Genomic DNA, 5,998 nt, shown 5'->3' on the forward strand with positions numbered 1-5,998 from the left:
CTTATAATTTGTAAGAGGCTATCTGAGCAGTAATGCTCAGATGCATCCCAAGTAGCAATAGCAACAGCAATAGTTGTAGTAGTAGCAGTAGAAGTAGTAATAGTAGTAATAGTGGCGGTAGTAGGCAACCCTAACATGCGCTCTTACGACTGCGCACAAGATGATGACTATAAGAACCTATACTATTACTGCGGCTACACTAAACATTACTAGGCCTACTCACGGTCTTGCAACAGTATATAGTGACAGTAGCCTCCAAAGACGATCAATAACAGGTTTACTAACAGTGACACAGTGTTCAGTAGTGCTGAATGAAAAAACAGTAGCAGCAGCATTAGAATGGAGTGGAATGTCAAATTTAGGCCAAGGGCCAAGCGCTGAGACCTATTAGGTCATTCAGAGCTGACAAGGAACTGAGAGGGAAAAGGTTGTCAATGTGTAACAGGAGGAAAACCTCGCAGTTACATTAAGAAACAATATTGTTAAGATCTGATGTAAAAATCAGATAATATGAACGGCGCTAGAATAAAAGGAATGAAAGGGGTCGCAGCTAGGGACCGAAGGGGTGCTGCAAAGAACCTCAAGTAATGCCTACAATGCGCCGCGTTAGGTGCACCCGACGGCACTATACTTCCCTACGGGGTGGAAGCAGTAGCGGTAGTAGTACCATGGCCCCTCATTCATCATCTTGAACTCGGCCAGAATCCAAATTGTTTCTCGACTTGATTTTATTTAATGTGAATCTGAGCCGGGAAAAAAGAAAACCACACAGGTTTTGGCAGCGGTGGGGGCTTTAAAATATTTTCACTCTGTCATCAGAGCGAGATAGAAGGTCGGATTTACATCGTGATATGATCTTTTCAAACGAAGGCTAACAAGATGGAACTTTATGCATAAAATATTAAATAAAAGATGTTCGTTTCAAAGTATATATGAGTTTTCAAGCACGATGATATGCCTTTAATGATGCGATATACTGATGGGTTACCTTTAATGATGCAATATACTATAACACTGATGTAATGGCCTATAACACTGAATGATGTAATAGACAATAAATGAGTGATGCAACAGACTATATGTAATGATGCAGTAGCTTATAACATTTAATGGTGCAATAGACCATAACATTTAATGAGGCAACAGATTATAACGTTTCCAAAATCAATTGAAACAATTACATTAATTAAAACCTAATAAACATTTTTATGTTTCAGATTTTTTTATATTTTTAAATTTATTTATTTATTAATATTTTTTTGCCAGCTCTTTTCGATTCCTTTCTAAATATCCTCCTTTGCAGTTTCAACATTTCGAAATATACGTTCAAGCACACCTTAGTACTATTACCATTTTTTAAATTCTTTTTTTTTCGCTCTACTATACACTGCTTATCGTATTTCTTCATCTTCCTCCCTATCATTATTTTCCTTCCTCCGATTCCCTTCCTACTGTCATAGTAATTGTCTTCCTTCCCTTCTCTTTTCTTCACAGGTATTTATGTCCTCTGGTCGCAGAGACGGGGAACAAACAGTTAGTGTTCACGTGATTCTTGTACGCTTCAATGTTGTCTCCCTCATTGATTAGTACCGCGTTCCCGCGTTTCTCTCTCTCTCTCTCTCTCTCTCTCTCTCTCTCTCTCTCTCTCTCCAATGAAGGTTGATTTCTCCATAATCTGGCTTTCAAAGTCTTCCTTTGATCTGAGATATCTGCAATAGATACCTTGAGAGGAAATGACCTATGTAATGCTGCCACTCTATAACAATTCAGCTTTTAGGTAAACTTGGGGAATGAAGTTTAAGTAAACATTAAGTCGGAGCAAACAATGTAGTTGAAACTTCTAGATACAAACGTAGGGTTCGCTACTCTTTTTCTCTCGTTTACTTAATTATTGTATTTGTTTACGTAACCGCAATTTTTCATAAAACCCAGAATGAAAGCCAAACAACCTCCGTCCCCTTCAGATTCAAATATATGACAGAAGAGAGTGAAAACGTGAATCTTCCAACACCGACGCCTTTCTCCTTTTTCCCCCGTTTTTATTTTCAATTTTCATCTAAGTTACGACGACGCCCATAACCTAGAATGTTTCAGGGGAGCTTTTAAAGATCGCGCCCTTAAAAAGAGCCCTTAAAAAGATCCATTAAGTATCATTTTTATCGCCAAGTTTAGAGTAACTCTCCGGACATAAAATCTCATAACACGGAAAGTTTCTGATAAAAGTCCGTAGGGTTTTATTTCCCCCCCTCCGAGCTCCACTCCGTTCATTTATTATTCAGAAGAAAATGACCTCCTTTTATCGGGGTAATTAATTAACTTTCCGAATAACAATAAAGGTTAAGTAATTTGCAGGCCTCTGAAATACTGTAGAATGGACGCAATTTTTCTCCGCCAGCCCTCGCGGATGTCACTTAAATTTCGGAATTTTTAAACAAGCGAAAATGAATACAATCTACTGAAAGTTCACTGGGAATGGCTCGCCATCTGTCACGCATTTTTTTTTTTTTTTTTGAAACCTGAGAGAGAGAGAGAGAGAGAGAGAGAGAGAGAGAGAGAGAGAGGTAGGTTACGTAAACTGGACGCCGTATTGCAAGCATATTGCGATATATTGCAATATTGCTTCCGTGTTCGCGGTTAGGGCTAAACAGACTGTATTATACCCAGATGAAGGAGAAGTACCTAGCCGCGGCTTCTAGCCTAGACCTCAGGTAAGTAGCTAAGACACTGTCCATGTTTAAATACATACATACATACATATATGTATATATAAGTTTGTGTGCGTATATGTATGAATATATAATATATATACACATATACATGAATATTATATATGTATATATATGTATATACGTATATATATATATATATGTATATATATATGTATTATAATATACATATATATACAGTGATCTAGTGAGTCTGGAAGTCATTAACATTTAGGTTAGATGCATGTCTCTTGGGATGTTCTTACAACTTGGCTGTAAACAACCACAGCTACTAACTATCCGATGCACTATTCACTGCACAGGTCAACAGAGGCGCCATGGATTTTTCAAGAACCGAGCGTAAGTCGTCCTCCCACGGGGATCGATCTCAGGTCTTCTTTGGGCGACTGGTTGTGTTCTGACGGGGGTAGGTTAAAATTTTTAATGAGGCTAAAATCAGTAACCTAGGTCAAGGGTAAATTTGGCACGGTTATGCTCTATGGACCCCTTGAAGACCTAGTTAGATTTAAGTTAGGCCTACTGAGTTAGAGGTTACAATTGAAATGCAAGGAATTCAAAATTTTTTTTTAAATATCACGTCAGATGATTTCTATGAGATAGCAATAAAAAAAAGGGAAACCTATATAACAAAAGTGTAAAAAAAAAGCTTTCTGGAAATATATCTCAAGGTAACCATCAGGAGAATTTATCATGCTGCCTGAGGAACATTAACTGTTTGGAGGTCTGCCCAGGCTAAGTATTTGGTAAGGTTAGGTTAGGTTAGGTTATGTAACACTGCCTACACGTTTTGTCAGTTACACAGTATGGTGTCACCCAGTACATGCTTCCTTGCGTAGCCTTTGCATTACTAACAGAAAACTCTATTTATAATAATAATAATAATAATAATAATAATAATAATAATAATAATAATAATAATAATAATAATTAGCAATACTAATAATAAGATCTGTAGCACCAAAATGACAATATCATCCGCCTCATTAATCAAAGTAATTAGTCACGCTGAACAAAAAAAACTACAATGGAAACCTTAACAGAAGAACGACACAAAACTATTTGTAATCCCTAATTAAGAGACAGCATAAAACTCTAGTCAAGTTTCTTTTCGTTCCAAGGAGACGGGACACCGGGAAGCGGCTTTCTTCTCCTCCTTAGCTGCCGTCCCCCCGTGGGACGCGGTATTCACAGTTGAACAGCCCAGGCGTATTTGGGTCTTGTAGAATGGATTATACATCCCGAGAGAGAGAGAGAGAGAGAGAGAGAGAGAGAGAGAGAGAGAGAGAGAGAGAGAGACGTCATGCAGTTGCTGGGGTTTTTAAAGGTGAACTGAGGACGGCCTCCGGTTCTCTGTCACCCAGGGATGTGTGTGTGTGTGTGGTGTGTGTGTGTGTGTGTGTGTGAGAGAGAGAGAGAGAGAGAGAGAGAGAGAGAGAGAGAGAGAGAGAATGAGGTACGGGGGCAACGCTAATGAGGGAGTCGGAACTACGATGCTTTCATGCCCGATTCCCTGAGAAGGAACACGCGCACACACACACACACACACACACAGCTACACAAGACAGAAGTGTAGCAAGTTACGTGGCTTTGCCTTAAATAATACCCATATAAATCTAGAGAATAATCAGCTTCCCCCTACGTTCATTTTTTTAAGTCTGAAAATACATCAGGGCAAAAGCTGACTTAAGCTTAAACTTTTCCTCTTCAGAATGACGGGAAAGTCGGCTAATGACTTAACTCTGAGGATTTTTTCCTTAAAATAAAACCTGGCACAATAAACGTTAAAAGCGCCATTTTTCTAACTCTCCCCCGCTACTGGCATCCAAAATTAGTACTATTATGCCATCCCGTTTCACAGCATTAACAAAATTACTAGTAACACCGCTTAACTCTGCTATCAAATTTACACTGCCACGAAAAAAAATATATAACAATTTTCTCTCTAAGACTTCAGTCCTCACCAAAGCACATACTACAGTGGAGCTGAGGATAGCAGTCTACTTTTATCTAACTTGCAAAATCATTCTCGAACAGAGACTCTGCTCTAGTTACAATGAATATGGTTCTAATATCTTTATGTAATACCTTTGCTTTAATTTTCATTTTTGTTTTCAACGTTTCTGGAGCGGATTTAGACTGTTTGGATATATTTTTATACCTCAGGTTTGAAAATGGCTTGGGAGAAACTCGAAAACTTGATTTAATAATAACACTAGTTCGATTTTACGACGTACTTGATATGGACCTTCATTTTTATTTTAACGGTTAAAGTGATAACGTAACGGTAATACATGGTTTCAAACACGACAATCAGTAACGGTTTTGTCCCTTTCTTTGGGGTTATCTACCAGTTCTATCTACAGACTACATAAAATACGCTCAAGGAATAGATCCGTTCCAGTTTTAAAGAAAGCTGGACCTCAGAAGTCCATCTCCTTGGAAGTTAACGGTGATTAGTACTAGTTAACTTTGTTTCTCTCTCTCTACTTAAAACTGGTTTGACCAAGAGTTAAAAATATCCTCCGAATGGTCTGCACTCGTAGTAGTCTATGGTGGCCTAAGTCTTTAAAAAAATATATTTCCGCTCAAAGGTATTTATTTCACTTCTAACTACAAGAGAACTTAAACTACAAACATTTCGCACTTTTCCGGTGAACTTTTGCGGGGGGGAGGGGGTTTCAATGAGATTTCTGCGGTTTTCGAAACCACACGACGGGATGATCTACTGGTTTCCTGGCCCGACACGTGCATCTGCGGAATGATCCGAGTAACGGGATGTCCAGTGAGATGTTGTCAAGGCTGAGGACCACTATACCCACATGTATTTCAAAAATATGAATGGCTTATTCATCGATTCCGAGCAATCCGATTTACTCATTACTGTTAGTCTGCATTTAAAAATAATTTTATTCGTTTAAAAATAATTTTATTCTTGGATTTTGTTACTTTTAAACGTGAAGTCTTCACAGCATGAAGCACTCCAACTGAAAGGCCTTTTATTATGTCAAAAGGATTGGATAATCGGTATGAGATAACCTCTCCCTCTTCATTATGGTATTATGGTTCCATTTTCGCGCCAGCCCACATACGAAAAACTCACTTGAAATTTCCCGCCCTTTTATGCTTTTGGCAACAGCAGAAACAAATCCCGCCAACACCTGCACAACAAAACGCGAGGCTTCGACCATTCAATGACATCATTGCTGAAGTGTAAAAAACATAACACCCGTCATTTCGGGTCGAATGCTCTGGCGTGAAGGTATTCGGCGAAA

The sequence above is a fragment of the Macrobrachium rosenbergii genome, chromosome 7 (genome assembly GCF_040412425.1).
Source record: "Macrobrachium rosenbergii isolate ZJJX-2024 chromosome 7, ASM4041242v1, whole genome shotgun sequence".
In the NCBI taxonomy this organism is placed as follows: Eukaryota; Metazoa; Arthropoda; class Malacostraca; order Decapoda; family Palaemonidae; genus Macrobrachium; species Macrobrachium rosenbergii.